The sequence below is a fragment of the Calypte anna genome, chromosome 3 (genome assembly GCF_003957555.1).
Source record: "Calypte anna isolate BGI_N300 chromosome 3, bCalAnn1_v1.p, whole genome shotgun sequence".
NCBI lineage: Eukaryota > Metazoa > Chordata > Aves > Apodiformes > Trochilidae > Calypte > Calypte anna.
The window spans coordinates 14,257,638-14,274,883 of NC_044246.1; the positions used below are offsets into that span (position 1 = coordinate 14,257,638).

The 17,246-nt window shown below is 44.2% G+C and overlaps 1 protein-coding gene across 1 annotated transcript in view; it reads right to left on the reverse strand.

Annotated features, from left to right (window-relative positions):
- Positions 1-17,246, reverse strand: part of MDGA1 (MAM domain containing glycosylphosphatidylinositol anchor 1) — a 140,271-nt gene that overhangs the window by 51,069 nt on the left and 71,956 nt on the right. The gene's annotated exons all lie outside the window — the stretch shown is intronic.

Sequence of the window (17,246 nt, forward strand, 5' to 3'; positions counted from 1 at the left end):
ATTCCAGCAGCCTAGTCCCACAGCTTGGATTCAGTCCTTGAGATCCTACTCAGAATAACCACAGTCCTCATACCCAGGATAAATCCCACTCCCTGAGAAGGCAGGTGTGCTCCCAAGCAGTTACATTCATGTTCTTTGGGTCAACATTTGACAGGGTTAACACAGACACCATGTTCAGCTGGAGGGATATGCACTGCCTGATCCCGGCAGAGGACAAACCTGAAGGGGTGTTGGAAGGCCTCTCCCAAATACAACAATACAACACACAAAGGACTGGCTACAGGAACTCTGAGTCCTATTTCTGTCTCTGGCAACAATTACCCAAAGTTGGGAGGTAAGACATGCCTCTTCACATCAGAGGCAGAGTTTCTGCCATTAGTGTGAGAATGGTGATGTGTGGCCCTCCTCAGCAAAGGGAGGCTACTAAGTCTTGTTCTTTAGCACTTGTAATAATTTACAGGAAGCTCACATTGAGGCAGAGCAAGGATAAAGCCTGGATTGGTATTGCCTGAGCTACCCCTCATTTAATGCAATGGCAGAGGACTTGAATCTCCACAGCCATCTGACAGACATGTTTCACTTGCAATAAACTCTTAATTAAAACCCTACAGCATGGGAATAACCAGAAGCTCTCCCTCTAAAATGAGAGAGTCTTCTTGAACACAAAACAGCTGTTAGCCTGAATGTAGAAGAGGGAGAACAGATTATAGCAGCTCCAGCACAATCTCATTTCACCTCCAGGTTCAAAGCACTTGCTCTTCCAGACAGCTTCTACACCCAACTGACCTACAACACACCTGCCTCCTCTAAAGGTCTGCAGAGCTACCAAGCCCAGCCAGACCCGAAATACTGCCACACACAGCATCTGCAGTGCCACAGACACAGCTCCACCAGGAACCATGGGCCACACAGTGTGTCTGGAGGGCTTCAGCACACCAGTCTCTCCCCTTCCAATGACCAAGGCCAGCAAGAAGCACCTACAGCTCTGTAACATTAGCAATACCTCCATCTTCATCACTGATGAAGGCTGTGAGTGCACTACCCCAGAGGTCTGCATGCAGTGTCCCCTCTCCAAGGGATACAGATGCATCTGTGGGTACACAGCGTGTAAGCATCCCCTCCACCCAGCAGCCCTTGGTTGACAGTGGGTGATAATTTTCCAGATGCCCATTTTCATTGCTCAGTCTCTGGGCCCCTGGCTCCACTTAAGTGGATGAAAGGCAGCTCTTGACTGAGCTCACGTTGCCGTGCTGAGTTGCATGGTCAGCTCATTATAGATGGCTTTGCTAGCAATGTGTCTCTGCGGGTGCTCCAAGCACGGACTTGCCTTTGGCTCACACGTCTCCCACCTCATGGTGAGAATAATGTGAGAAGTTGTTTGATTAGACCTAGTGCCATGAATGTGTCATCTCCATCCCTAGCTGCTATCCCATTTCTTCAGTTGCATCTGCTCCTTAATTGAAGCCGGTGGGGTCTCACATTATAATCAAGGCCAGCTGGTGATGTAGAGAGAAAAAAAAAAAAAAAAAAAAAAAAAAAAAAAAGGAAGAGAAAAGAGAAAGGAAGACTTAAGGAAAAAGTGGCACAGCTGTTCCAGATGTACTTAAACCAATCTATCTCGTGAGAAGAGAGAGGGTTGGGAGACCAGCTTCCCTCACTGCACCAAGCAGAACCTGTGTACAGAGCTGGGATAAAGGAAGAGAAAAGGTCTGAAATTGGACAAAGTGCAAGGACACACTGCAAGAAAGCACCCCCCTGGGTCTCACTGAGGGAGCATCTGAGGCTGGTAAAAAGGTCACAGAGGAGCAGGGCTGGGACAATCCAGATGCTTCCTTAGGTTACAGAAACAGGACAGTCAAGGATGTGGAAGACATTTAATCTTCTTCAGCTGGGAAATGGAATTTACTTGATTTGCACAAGCACAAGCTCTGGGACTATGTTACCACCTTGCAAAGGGAATGTCTGAAAGTGCCTAGAAAGTACAATTTATTCCATTTTTCCTCCTGCCTCTGGCACTAGGAAACACCCACAGAGCATTAACTCTGTAGGTATCCTGGAGCCTCCAAGTCTTCTGGAGAGAGCACTGAAGCAGGTCACTCCATCACTACAAAGGATGCATGGAGTACTGAGGCAAGGGGCAGCTGCTGCTGAAGGCTGCCAGTGGATATGAAAGCAAGAAAGGTTAACAGCAATTACAGAGCCAGACATCAGCTCTGGCCTTCAACACCTACTGGGGAGCCCACACTTATTCATGTAGGTTATACACAAAAGGAAGACCACCACCAAGGCTGGGATTCAGACTGCAAATCCTGGCAGATAGCACTACAGCCTTTTCTCATCACTGGCTTAAATACAAAAGAAGACTTGTTTAAATGAGCCAGTGCTCCTGCTCCTCAGAACTGGAAGCTGAACAGCCTTGGAAGTGGTGATTATCTAAGAGCAGCACTGTCCAACATGACTCCTGCACAGACACTTTTAGGGAGCTGCAGAAAATTATAATTATTTCCCATGTGCCTCTAATACCCCAGGGAAGCAGCATTCCTGCTGGCTGTAAGGGAGCTGTTCTGCTCAGTACAGCAGTATCTGCCTATGCTGGCTCATTAAGCTCCCATGGTGCTCTTCAGGGAGCTTGGGTACCAGCCCCAGTTTTTAACCTAGTTCCAAAGGAGGTCCTTGTCCAGAGGCTCCTCAAATACACTTTCCTTGTCTCCTTTGGACTCCAGTGCATGCAGCTGGAGTGCAATCTTAAGCAGCAGCCACGCTGCAGGCAGCAGGACGCTACAACAGGGAAGTAAAAAGCCTCTCTGCATACACAGGGCTTAGGGATCCCCTGATAAGAAACACAGCAAACATATATAGATGACTACTGTTTTCTCTCAGCACACAGATTAACTCCAGACGAGCTAGCTGGCAGGAGGACTGACAAATGGGGTGGAGAGGGCAGCATATTACCCTTGTAGGCAACACTGAAGGAGCAAGGCTCCTCCAGCAACCTTGTTAAGATGTGAAACACAAGGCAGGGCAGCCTGCCTTCCCGGAAGAATTACTGTGCAACAGGAGAAAACATAATCACTCACCTGCTTGTTAGGAGCAAATCAAATCAGCCAAACACAGGCAGCCTACTCCAGCATGCCAGGAACCCTAGAGCAAAGCTGGGTTGTAGGCAGCTCCCTTGCTGTGAGCTGGAGCAGATGCTCTGCACTGAAGGGTTGCTAAGCTAACAGGGCATTCATGATGATGAAGGGCAAGAGTGAGTGAAGAGCAACAGGGAAGTTTGAAATGTTAAAAGGGTGTTGCTTTGGGCCCTAATACCTCTATTTTCTTGGTTTCACTAGAAGTAACCAGGACTGAAATGCTCATCCTGCTAGATGACTGAAAAGTGCACTGGCTGTTGAGCTGTGATCAAGAGCACAAAATTTAGAAAGGGAGGAGTGTTCTCTCTTCTAAGAACTGAAGTCATTGCAGGAGAGACCAGTTTCCTTGCACTGTTACTGTGCTGTCCTGATTGGACACAGCTCAAGGAGGGGTACTCAGCAAGCCCTACAATACTGTTCGATTTCTGCAAGTTCCCATCAAAGTCAGATGCCTCCGGAAGCCAGAAATGTTTCTTTCACTAACATGAAATTGGAGTGTCCCAGGGTGGAAGTGATGCATTATGGGAAGTTTTACACTTGTGTGTAAGTACAGAGAAAAAGGTGAAGAAATCTTTTTCATTTTAAAAAGTGGGGCTGCTCAGTCTGATGTGGATAAAAGGCAGAGAAAGGCTCATATTGGATCAGACTGATGCACAGAAATCTGTGGCAAGCTTAGACACAAACTAGTACCTGCAGAACAGGGTGCTGTTCACATTGAGTGAACATACCTTGGATTAAGAGCTCAGGCAAGAATTAAGAAGGTCAAAAATCACAGACATCACAGTACCACAGTACTATGCAGGACACATGCAAGCTCTGCTTTCCCATCGCAGTATGGCAACTGAAAATATTGACCATATCCTGGTCAATTCTCAAATACTGACTTGTTTTGAAAGGGCTATCAGAGTGGAAGTGCTCACTCATAACTTTTCTCTGACCCCCAGGCAGCCCTTTTTCCCCTGTAGCCATCCTGACCAGCACCTGACAGCAGCGATCTCTGTAGGTGGTCAGATGCCCACAAGTTACTACTGGTCTATGCAGCTGCCCATGGGCTGCTGCACTCTCATTTTTCTACAGGGATTTACTTCCCACAACACTTCCTCATCTGCAAAGAGCACCACAGCACAGCAACATCCAGGCAGGAGAGGCACAAGCAGAAAGATGGTCTGCTTGATGTCCCACAAACCTGCAGCATCAGACAAAAGCGGTGCAGGAGTCTTGACTCCTGACCCACACTTCAGTCCTTAGCCCAGGATTCCTCCTCTAGGAAAAACACTCTTTATTCTACCCTCCAGAGTCAGTCATCATTTACATTTTTTATTTAAATATAGAGAGTGCAACGTGTAATGCAAGTGATTAAAATAGCAAGCCTTGCTAGGTAAGAAAGCAGCTTTATTTTCAGCATCTCTCATCCCACTCTGCTGAAGGACTCCTTTCAAGCTTAGCCCTGCCATCTCAGTGCCAGTGGGACTCCTGCTTGTAGTCTTCACTTTATCCCACAGATGAGAGCTAATTGACCACTCAACTTGCTGGATTAACATTGCAAAGGACAAAAGATAGCCTGGTATGAAAGACTGCACTTCATGGTAGTTAGAATTATTAGCTGTGTTTTGTTATCAAGTGGCTAATGACACCAGGAAGTAATTTCTCTCTGGAAAGCAAATCAGCACAAGATGCCATTAGGGCCTTACGAGAGCCATACAATCCCATCCAGCATCCATTTAAATCCTGATAGGTACCCTTCTGCGGTCATATGGGGTGCAGTGTTCCCTGATCTGCAGACAACCAAAGTAATTCCAGCAAAGGGTGCCTTCCTTACCCAGCCCATGGTCTCCTAGAGTAATAAAGATGTTACAGGCATCAAAGCTACTGCAACCTTGCTTTCAGCTCCAGGAGAGACCAAAGCTTTCTACCCGAGCAAGCAGGAAGCTCTTTTATTGTCAAAAGGCTGGGAAATCACAGCTGAGCAATTCTGTTCCCTGCAACAGCACCCACACCCCTAGAATGCACATAGGCACGGGCAGTTTTTTGTGTGGAAACAAATATCCAACTAATATTTACAACCCCAGTCTCATCTGCTTGTTTCAGACAGATGATATAATTAAGTAGTTAGAAAAGAGGAGATGGAGGAAGGCTTACTTAACTTGTTTCAGCTGAAAGTCTGAATCTCTTTCTTTCATCTCTTATGTCTTTTGCCTTTGCACTTCAGTCTGCCCACATATAAAGAGATAAAAGGTGTAGTTTTTGCAAAGTGCTCAAAAGCCAAGTTGCAAGTATTGTTATTTCAAAGAAAACAAATTTGTCTGAGTACATTTCCTGCTAGACAAGTGGGTGCAGGGACCAGAGAAGCAGGGCTCAGAGCAGAAAAGGCTTAGTTCTGGGCTAGTTGACTGCTTTTAAAAGAAAAGCAAATGAAATGTATTCACTACCAGCTTTTCTGCTTTCCTCTTCTCTGAACTTTCCAAGCCAATTAGTTCAACCAGTCTTCAGTTTTAATAAAGAAGGGTTTTACTAAAGGATTTCCTCTTCTGCATGACGAGCTGTGCTGATTAATACATGAGACCCCCTAGCTCACTTCACAGAGTGCTTTGAAGAAAGTCCATCCTGGGTGGGAATTCCCAGACCTTCTGCCTCACAGATATGCCTCCTCAAAAAAGATCTGTCCCAGACATGCTGGAACTCCACTCAGACTCACTGCCCAAATAATTCATACTAACAAGACACTACAAAGACACATTCTCCTTCAGTGCAAAGCCACCTCATTCCCATGCCTCACTTACCTTTAAGTGTCTGGTTTCAAAACAGTACACTCCCTTCATTGAAAAAGATAAGTGGGAAAAGATGGTGTATACCCAGGAGACACACACACATTCGTGAGATGCATGCTGATAATCCACCCCCCACCCACATACCACCCAATTAGCAAAGTTATGCACAAGAGAAATAAAGAGGGTAAGAGAGCGGGCATCTCAGAGTTAACAACTTCAATGACTGCCAGACCAATGGCATAACCCAAATATAGATATGATTTTTTTTTTTTTTTGGCCACAGATTAACATCAAATATTTTCTCTAACTCACAGTGAATTTTGCTATTTATTACATGGTGAAGCAGGATACTTCACCTGACCCAGATAGAGTGTGTCAGGGACAGTCCTGCCCACCCACATACACATTGTCAGGCCACTAGCTCTCCATTCATGTTCTGCCTCTGTCTTCTAGAATAAGATGTCAGCTCATAGCCATGAATCTGTTATTACGTGCTTCTGTTTAACAAATTGGGCTGGCAGTGACAGGACATTCCCAATAGCATATAAATAGTTTAAATCCAAACATTTGCTACCAGTCAGCCAATGATTCTCTTTCCCCAAAAGCATCCTGTATGCATTAACTTTTGGCAGAGAACCTGTTATCTTAATGCTCAATAATTCATAGGTGAGCTACTCAGCTGGGTAGTTCTGGGAATAAAGCAACTCATTGCCAGTGTAAACTAAGAAAATAGAAAAAAAACAAAAATCAACCCATAAAAAAGAAGCAAATGAGATTATTCTTCCAAAACAGGGAATCTACATCTTTCTCCTTACTTCCAAGTAAGAGTTTATTGCAAGTTTTTCTTACCATCTACTCCAGTTCCCTTGCTGCATTTTAGGTCTACTGTTAGTCCTACACATAGGTTTTTTATGTCCTTGTAACCAACACTGTCCTATCCCCTGCAGTAATTGTCAGGGCCACAGGTGGTCACATCCTTCTGATCACCACTGGGCTACAGCATTGCCTCACCCTCTGTTTTCAGTTTGAAAGGTAAATGGGGATCACTACATGATGCCTCCACAGCTGCTTTAAAAACAAGTAGGCAAAGCAAGAGGCAGCAAAGTCAAAAGCATAAGTCTTGATTCAAGCACTAAAACAGATCAACTTTAATGATAGAATGGAATGATCAGAACTGGAAAGGGAAGAGGTCCAAGCCAGAAAGAGCCTGGTAGAAGGAGGGCCAACCAAGAAAATTAAGATAATACTAGCCAGCACTCCTTAATATGTTTACTTGGAATTGTCTGTACTAGTAAGAAAAAAGCATACATGGGGCAAAGCTAGACCAGGAAGAATTAATGCAGTGGTTCTCCGCTTATCTTATCCACCAGCTTCTCCATATAAAACAGGCTCTTCCTCAGCCTCTCCTTCAGGTTCATAGGGAATTTGGACCAAGTAGGAAGAACTCAGTATAGAACAACACCCACTTCTCCATCACTTCTCTATTTGCTGCCCTGGAGTTCTGCTGGCAATTGTTTAATATCCTGCTCTGCTGTCAGCATTACCCCATTTTTCCATCCTTCACCCTTGATTGATCTTGATTCATCTGAAGAAGATGACGACAATGAAACTGTAGCCATTCTGAATGAGGATGAAAGAATGCTCAAACTAAAAGATTTATGGCAAACGTTCAGTCTCATAGATGAAGCAGCTGAAGTCAACAGATTTCAAAGCAATTTTCCCCATAAGAATTAATGTAACAGGGGAGGTGGTGCATACAGGAACTTAAGAAATGCATGCAATTTGAAAACATAGAATCAGTATATATAACATAGTGAAAGGAGAGGCAAGAACATTTTTTACTGTAAGCATTTTTGCTGTCACTCTCTGGATGGTTACCTCTTCATCATTGTCATAATCATCTTCAGATGAATCAAGATAAATCAAATCAATCACGAACTAAGGATGGAAAAATGAGGATAGGTTCAGGTGCTCCACCAGATGGAATGGCTGAGGTCTTTCAGGATAGTGACCAGCTCCAAAAAGCCAGCTGCCAAACAGCCACCATCTCTGCCATCAAGTCCTGTCTTTCCCCTCCATCATTCACACCATTACCTGCATACATTTAGAATGTGTGAATTTCAGAAGTGCCTGTGTCAAACTCCTCCTCTATTAATATGAAAAAAATGCTTTATCTGTCATATCAATAACTGTCATAGCTGCTCATGAATTCATGAGGATTGCTGGTTACTGAGGATCACCTCCCCACACCTTATTCCCAGAACTGCTAATCGCCTCTGGAGACAGGAGAGGGTTTGGGAGTTCCGTTTCTTTAGGCCTGGATGACACTGCCCATCTCAGAGAAAGGCAAGGACTCACCCCCCTGCTGGAAACCTCATGTTTTCTCTCTACATTGCCACTGTGCTTCCAGAGAAGCAGCAGCAGCTCTCGTTACTGAGGCAGCTACAGCCCTGCAGCTCTCATCTCTCCCTGCATTAGTAAGAGCACCATCACTTCTGACAGCCACAGGTGGTGTGGGCTCCCAGAAATCACTCTCCAGGGCTTCAGAGTCTCCTCTGCAGCAGAGAGCAGAGGAAGGAGGCCAATGACAGAACTGGCAATCATTCAGGGACAGCAGCCTGCTCCCTTGACCTCCCCATCTGGCTCTCAGCTCTGTCCCATCTCCTCTGGACTTGGACCAGGAGAAGGAAATATATTAACACTCCTGCACACTACTCTGACATTTGGTTTTCCAGGCTGCTTCTGTGGTTGACTTCAAACCAGACCAGGAAAACAAACGATATGGAGGAGCAGCATCCCTGTAATGTAAACATGTGCCTGTCTCACAGACAAACTTTCTCTTGTTGCCTGAGAAGGAATTAGGCTGCAGCAAAGGCAACATGAAGGACAACTGGGAAGTACACACTCCATTTCTTCTACTGAAGCCTGGATTTTGGTCCAGAAGATACATGCTGGAAGCTCGTTCCATAAAGTTTCAATTGCTCACATTCTCAGCTCTTGTGGAACACAAAATGTAAGGCTGTAACCTCCCTTGTTCTCACCCACTGCATCAAGATCTCTAAGTGGATCCTAGTCTGAGTCAGTCCATCAGCAATTAACAACCTGAGGGGCTGCATATGCACACACTGTCACATACACCATGCTCCTTCCAGCCTCTCTCTGATAGGTAGTAATACCTCCCAGAATCAGACAATCCAGGTGAAAAGGACATTTTTGGACCAGTTTCAGCAATGGCTGTTGACCCATCCCAGTGTGATGGGCAGAAAGAGGGTACAATTCTGTGCATTTCTTTGGAATAAATTTGCTTGGACTTAAACCTGGGAATATCTCTGAGTAAATATGTGATAAAAGCCAGAGATGATGCAAAGACAAGCTTCGCTGTGTCCTGCTTGTAAAACTGTCAAGATCTGTGCACCATGATCAGAATTCATCACTGCAAAAACAGATGAACAACAGACTAACAGCAGATCATAAAAGCCTTAGAAATACCATAGAAAGTAGGAAAAGATGGAGGAAAACTTCATCTAGCAAAGTTTGTGACAGCATCCTGCAAACACCAGAGAAGATAAAATTATTCTATACCCTCCATGCATGTATTGCCTATGGGAGTACACACATAAACCAAGTGGGTCAATGTAAGCAGAAGAGGGCTCAGAACTAACAGCAATAAGCCTTTTTATACCTCACTGATTCCAGAAAGAAACTCATGGAAGATGAATGTGGGATGCAACTTTACAAGTTATAAAATGAATGATGATTAATATAGTTTTATAGATCTTTGGCAGACAAACTGGGTAGTGTTTGAGAAAGCAACAAGAAAAGTAACTGTCTTGTCATAACATCCTCAGGCACTCGAAAGATCCTGGCTTGCTTCCACACGAAAGACTAATTGAAGATGTAATACTATTCAGATGTAGCCCACATTAAGCAGATTAAAAACACATTAACTGGAAGAATTACAAAAGAAATTTTAAATGGGTGCACGCACCACTGAGATCTCTCTAGTGAGAGGGAAGACCTTCTCTTGGAAGTTCTCTCTAGTGAGATCCCATATGAGCCTCTTAAAATGATACCAATTCACATCTTCATTGAGGTCAAAGATCCAGCCAGAATATTAGCACAGTTAATGCTTATCAATTATAAAGTCCCTCATTCAGGCTGTGTAGCCAACATTACAAATAACCACCTTCGGTGTCTGAATGACCTTACATCCATTTGCAGCTGGGGTGTCTGTGCTCTGGGATGTGGCTTGTGCTTTCCTCTCTTCCCCCCAGCAAAAAGGGAGTGCTTTAGTGTGCAGTAACTGACAAACACCATCCTTGAGTGCTTATGTCAGGATAAGATACCAGCATCTACAGAGGACACAAAATATGCAGCAGTAAATAACATACTAAGGAGATGCCTCACACAGGTCTCTGTCTCGGTTTGCTTAATGGAAAGGGCTTATGGTATTGAGTTCAGTTTATCTTGGATAATGTAAGGGTCTGGAAAGAAAACTGTTGAGGAAAGAATGTGTCACTCTTGTTAAAAACGACACAACAATCCAAGAGGAACCTGAGATGACGTAACACAGTGAACATCAGTTTTCAAGTTAATTCTGTAATCCAAATATGTCCAAATCCTTGGATGACTAAGACAAAGCTCCCTACATGTGTTGTGAGATGGGCATCACCCTTGCATCTGCATCAGTGAGATCATTTTTGAAAATCTGTTTAACACAGGTGACAATGCTGCCAGAATGATGTTGAAAAAACCTGAGAAGAGAACTATAAAAATGAATAATGGGCTGGAAAACATGCCTTGCAGTGAATGGCTAAAGAGACTCTTTCTGTATTGCATACTGAAAAAAGGCTAAGAGATAACTTGTTCTGGTGTCTGAGAGCAGACGAGGAAGAGACTGCTGATAACAAATAGTGCTTTATGTGAGAAGACAAAGGCATAAACAGAGCTTATACTTGGAATGAGGTGTAGATTAAGTCATGACAACTGAACCATGAAAGTAAAAAAAAACCACTGGAACAACTTACTGAGGCACACACACTGAATACTCCGTCACTTCAGTCTGTGTGTAGATGCTGCACTAAAAATGTACAAATAGTCCAAGTTTAGATCCACAAAGGTAAACTCACCTTGGTTTTCAGGTGCACTAGTGAGAGAGACTATGCTTGATAAGTAACTAATTCTCCTGCCTAGACAAACAACATAAAATTATCAGAAAGAGATTAAAAAAGCTTTTGCTTTCTCATAATGATCAGGAAGCTGGAGTCTCAGCATTTTGGGCAAGCAGGCTGGAGAACATAAGCTTCTCCAAATGCTTTAAAAAAAAAACAACCCAAAACAAACAAATAAACAAAACCTCCCAAAAACAACAACAAAAAACCCCACCAAAACCAACCAACCAAACAAAAACAACGAAACCCAGTTGTCTTTCTCCCTCTTTTTCAAATCTGTAGGAGGTTTCATTTGCATCTTTTCATTTATACATGCAAATTCATTCCTAGAAAGCTAATCAAATGAAAACCTGCCCATTTCCATGCACTGACTTGGTCTGCTGCAAGGCCTCATTACAAGCAGCCCAAGAGGAAGAGAAAAACCCCCAAACCACAAAAGAACATTTTGAGAGATGCTCTGTTTTCCTCTGACCTGGCCAATTGCCAGCATCTTCTCATTCCTTTACACCCACTATGCTCTTTCCAATAAACCACCTCAGATGGAGGGCTGCTCCCTTTCCCTCAGGCCACAGTTCATTTTACAGCAAGGCACTGGCAAAAGGGCCTGTATTAGAGCTGTGAACTGCTCAGAAAATCACAGCAGGCCCAGGACTATTAAGCCCATCTATATTGCATTAAGTTGTTATTAGCTACTGAATTCTAGCTTATGATCAGGACAGTAAAATATCTCTTTGCAGTCAGCACTCGGTAAGGAAAATCCCTGTTCAGTGGAAATGCCACTATTATTTGTAGTTCTCTTGATCTCAATCACAGCCATTGTAAGAAACCCCAGTGAGTTTTGGCACTCCAACTGATTCCTCCCATCAAATGCTTGGCAGAATTAGGCCCAGATTTGCAGCATATTTGCAACAGATGAGATTTACAGCACTTCTTTCATCAGACATGAAAACAGGTCACAACAGATCAACAGCCTACAAAGGGTCAACTAGAATGGCCTTTAGTTGCCACTCTTTGGTTAGGCAGCAGGGGTTTATCCCAGATGCTTCTTCCCCACATAAACAGAGTAATTTTCAGTCTCTTCTACAAGGTTGCAGCTTGGCAAACAAGCCTACAGTCTCAGAAATCAGCTTCCTCCAAGTCAACAGAAATGAAACACCTCCCTGGTTTCCTGTGATCACACCTGACCCTAGAAACAAGCTCTCCAAAATGCAACAGGTCTGCATGCAACTAGGGAATTTAAGCACAGCTGTAAGTTCCTGGGATCAGTGAGGGTTTTGCTGGCTCATGGAGTTCATAAAAGAAAACTTACTGTTTAATCTCAAGTCCTAAAGGCCAATTAAATTTGAATCAGAAGCAAAAGCAGAGATAAGGAAGGAGTGTGTGCATGCACATGCTTATTTGTGTTTGCAATAGAGAGGCAAGGAGGAACACAAATCAGGGACAATATGAAATGAAACAAGGTGGGGGGGTGTGCACATTGGAAATGTGAACTCAGCTCACTGAGAAAACACTTTCCTGGCTCCAAAGAAAATACAGTTTCTTTCTCAGAGACTGGCAACTGGGAAAGCACAATCTAGTAACTGAACAGCTTTTTCCCCACAGAAACCTACAAAGCTTCCTAAAAACTGAACTGTCAGCCTCCCAGTGGAGTATCCCAGCACAGAACTGGCATCAGGAAAACTTGCTGTGGCTGGGATGAAGAGAAGCTTGTGCACCTCCAAAATTTAATTCACATTAAATCAGATTCCATATAGCAATAAATATAATTGATGCTCTTTCAGAGCTAGGGGTCAGGATGGTCAAAGGTAATTGAAATTCAGAAACCCCAGGGAAGGGGTTTCAGTTTCCTACTGGATGCTAAGCACCTCATAGGTGCTGCTTGATATATTTTATGGGCTAAAGAGAAGCAAATGGCACAGGCACAATGCCATGACACCAGGTAGCTCTCTCTGGGAAAGATGCAGGGGGAAAAGAGCCTCTGCTCCCCTGACACAGGTCCTGAGTCAGGTCTGATGCTCCTGTGCTCCCCTGCAGGTGTGGACAACTGTTTTCACTTCTCTGCCTCAGGTGCTTAGGCAGAGACTGAGAGTTACAATGAGAACATAAATAATTTCTTTTGCTAAATTGGTGTCTTCCTGGTTCCTCCAGAGTGTCCTGGTCTGTGGTATCTCTCTCCCCACAGCTGGACACGCAACATTTTTATTTCCTGGTTGCCAAGAGCCAGAATTTGACATGGACAGGGCATCCTGTCCTGTGACCCTGGCCTTAAAATGAGACCTGGAAGCAGTTTTTGAGTTCCCTTCATCTACTACTTCCCTTACTCCATGTCTCCTGATGCCAGCGTTACCATGCAGCTCACACACTGTACAGCCCATGCACAGCATTGCAGAATGCCCAGCACAAAGCATTTGAGAGGATTCTGGGTCTGTTTTTTATTTCAACAAGTTGCCATATAGCTAAGTTCTACAGGGAAAATAGCTGCCATGGCAGCAAGAGCTTAAAAGGAGTGTCTGAATTAGAACAATACTGGATCAGCCCTGAAAGGACCACAGTAGGTAAGCAATTGCCTAAAGAGAGATGACCAACACTGTCTGCCACCCACTGTGTTTATACAGCTCCTGTTTCTCCATTCCTGACAAAACTATATAGCTTGGATGTCTCTCTTGATAAAATTAAGTTGCTCTTCTCAGAGAGTCTGGCCAAAAAACAGGATAATGGCAGCTTATAGAAAGTGTATGTGTTTCTCCCAGCAATATCTGAGAAATTGATTAGCCAATTTAAACCGGTTCTCTTCTGAACAAACAAATTCATCTCTCTAGGCAAGGAGCTTTCACACTGGCTTTTACTCAGCCTATTATTACAACCACAGAGGTGTTTAGAGATGAGCAACGAGCTGCACAAAAGCTGAACAGTGCAGGCCAGCCACAATCTCATGTAGCAGACCCTTTTTAAGGAAGGCTCCCACTTTTCCTGATACATGTATCTGGGTATCATCCTCTCTTCTTTCACAGTCATTTACCCGAGGCACAGCGAGGAGGCCTCCCAGTACTTTGCATCTGACGTGTGGTGCCACAGACTGAACAGCTTTGAAAAATCTGCTCCCCAGCCTCCACTGCTCTGGTGAATTCTGACTGCCATCTGGACCTTTTGCTTTAGATCTCAAGGCTCCTGTATCTCCTGGCCACCGCAGCATGCAGACATACTCTGTCAGACCAATTTTAATCAAAGAGTTAAATCAGGAAAGCTCTTGTGGTGCAAGGGAGACTTTCCAAGAAAATCTTGGTGCAGGGCAGCACATGGGAACCTTCCCCACAAGGCAGCAAGCAGAGCAAGGGTCCTGCAGAGCAAATCCTAATTGCTACACACTGAGGCAAAAGATTTTGGCCAGCCAAAATTTATAGAACTGCTTTACCTTGTGAAAAACATTTTTTTTAAAGCTGTGTACACTGAACAACACAAAAAAGTATCACAGAGAGCCCTGGTGCTTTGCTCTGCCCCAGACCACCCAAAGGTGGTCACAAAGAAGGCTTTACCTAAGCATCCTCAGCCTGTAAAGAGCACCTGCCCCTTTAATGACACAATGCTGGCAGGAGGGTAGGGCCAGCAAGTCCAAGACAAAGAAGAGCCATCCTCTTTTCAGCCATGTTTGGTACAACCAGAACTAAAACCAATGGAAGTGCTGTCAGAGCCTCCATCTGCCAGGCTCCAGGACCAAGAGATGGTAATTGCTAAAACAAATCTGAGGCCAGCTAAGCCTCCGTGGTTGTTACTGTGCTCTGAACCGTGGCCATTTGGGTTTCCAACCATGATGGAGTAAAACCGATTCCTCCTTCAGTCTGTCCTTATTCTGACAACTCTAATTAGTTGTTAGCAGCCCAGGCACTGGGAATCACAGTGAGCAATCCTAACACCACACCACAGGGCTAGGCACACAAGCACAAGCTCTAAGCAACTTAATCCCAGACACAATACCACTGGCAGAAAGTGCTGGCAATCAGGAACAAAACTCTCTGCTCTTAATAGGCGGAGTGAGGGGATGCTGTGTATCGGTGGAAGCACAGAAATAACGTGTACACTTTCAGCTTAGTCACACAAACCTCCATACAACAAATTAGGGGATAATCAGGGAAGATTTCCAGCAAAGTGGAACCAGAGATCAGGTCAGGCTTTACTCACACTGGTGGTTCGAGGTTATGGCCATGTCTGCAAATTGTTTTCTTCTTTTTGCTAATGAAAGTCTCCAGGTTTGCAAATACTGAACTTGTACAAGGCACAGTTTTCATGGGACTTTGAATACTGACACACCTTCCCCAAAACACGAGTTCATTTTTCAGACTGCAATGTTTTAAAACAAACCAGAGCATCCTGGGAACTCTGGTATGAGAGCCATACCTCCCTCTCGTAAGAACAAGACCTATAACATGTAGGACAGTGATACTGAAGCATGAATGGATGGCCAAGACACTGCAATGGTAGAAAAAAAAAGATTAGCATGGTCTGCCCTCCAATCAGCTCCTGAACTGGGCTTCTCAGCTTGGAGGAGGGTGTCAGGGTGGACTTCACTGATGAAAATAATAAAACAGTCACTGTTAACAAACATACTCAGGACTGCAAGCAGCCAAGTCTAAAATTCTTAGCAGATGGCTCCATACTCCAGGTCACACAGCCAAGCAGCATGACAAGTAAGCCAGCTCAGTCACAGCTATGGGTCAGCTTTGGCCACAATCAGTCTCATTTCTCTTGGACTCCCTTCACACAGACAGGAAGAGCCAAAAGCCCAGTCCTAGCCACACCAAAGAAACATCTCCATGCCAGGAGCATGTCTCAAGAGCACTTTTAATGGAGCAGTTAATATCCAAGCTTATGCTTCAGAGGGGGCAGCAAAGGCACCAGAAAAGAGCACTGACATTGAGCAATGACTTCAACAGTTGATCGAAACAGCTTAATGCATTTCCAGCTGCATGGATCCAGCAATGTTTCTTACTTATTTACCGCATCATCCCTCCTCCTCCTCCATGCTCTTCAGTTTGCTATACAGATAACAGGGGAAATTGATGCAGACTATTGCCTGCCTAATGTACAGCTTTGCCAATGGGTTCAGTAGGATTTTAAGGAGGAAAAAGTCAACAGCATGTGACCAGGAATAACATTTGCCCACGTGTGAGCTTGAATAGGAAAACATACCTGTGCCCACTTGGACATTAGTTTAAGTGACAAGGGCAACAAATGCTGCAGCAGGACATATTCTGCACGTATTTCAGGTCAGGGCAGAGGCAGACCTGCTGACCACTTACCCTGTGATAATACCTATATCCAGGTCTGTGCAACATCTCCTGCCCCTTAGTCACAGTAATTAGCCATCCAAAGAGAATGACACCCTGCTTTCCTGATTACAGATTATACTACACTTTGAAGATAAAATAATACACCTGGCGCTTAAAAAAACTATCTGGTGGCAAAATTCCATCTAAGGATAATAATCTTTGGAGATCTGAGAACCACAGAATGGTTTGCATTGGAAGGGCCTTTAAAGACCATCTAATTCCAAGTGTCTTGCATGGGCAGGGAGAGCTCTAATTCAAGTTAGACCAAGTTGCTCAAAGCCCCATCCACCCTGGCCTCAAACACTTCCTGGGAGGGTGCAAACACAATTTCCCTGGGCAACCTGCTCCAATGTCTCACCAGCCTCTTAGGAAAGAATTTCCTCCTAATGTCTAACCTAAATCTCTCCTCTTCCAGTTTAAAGCCATTACCTACACGCCTTTGTAAAAAGTCCTTCCCCAGCTTTTCTTTAGACCCCTTCAGGTACTGGAAGGCTGCTACAGGGTCTCCCTGGAGCCTCCTCTTGTATGGACATCAATCTCATATGATTGTGGACTACTATTTTGGATCTAGAAGAGGAAAAACTTGCAGATCATGTTATTCCAGGAAGGAGACTCTCAGATTAATTCCTTTTCTATTCTTTCTTCCTGCTGATATTTCACAGCTGTGTGATCCAAAGATGTGACCAAGGATCAGCTTTCAGACTTCACCATTCAAACCAAGATGAACCCTACATAAGTATCTTCTCTTATTTCTTCCCTTATTTCTCTGGGCATTTGGAAACACCAAGATTTCTGTCAGAGACAAAAATGGCACCATCAAAAGTCTGCTTATCTAATAATCAGAATTTG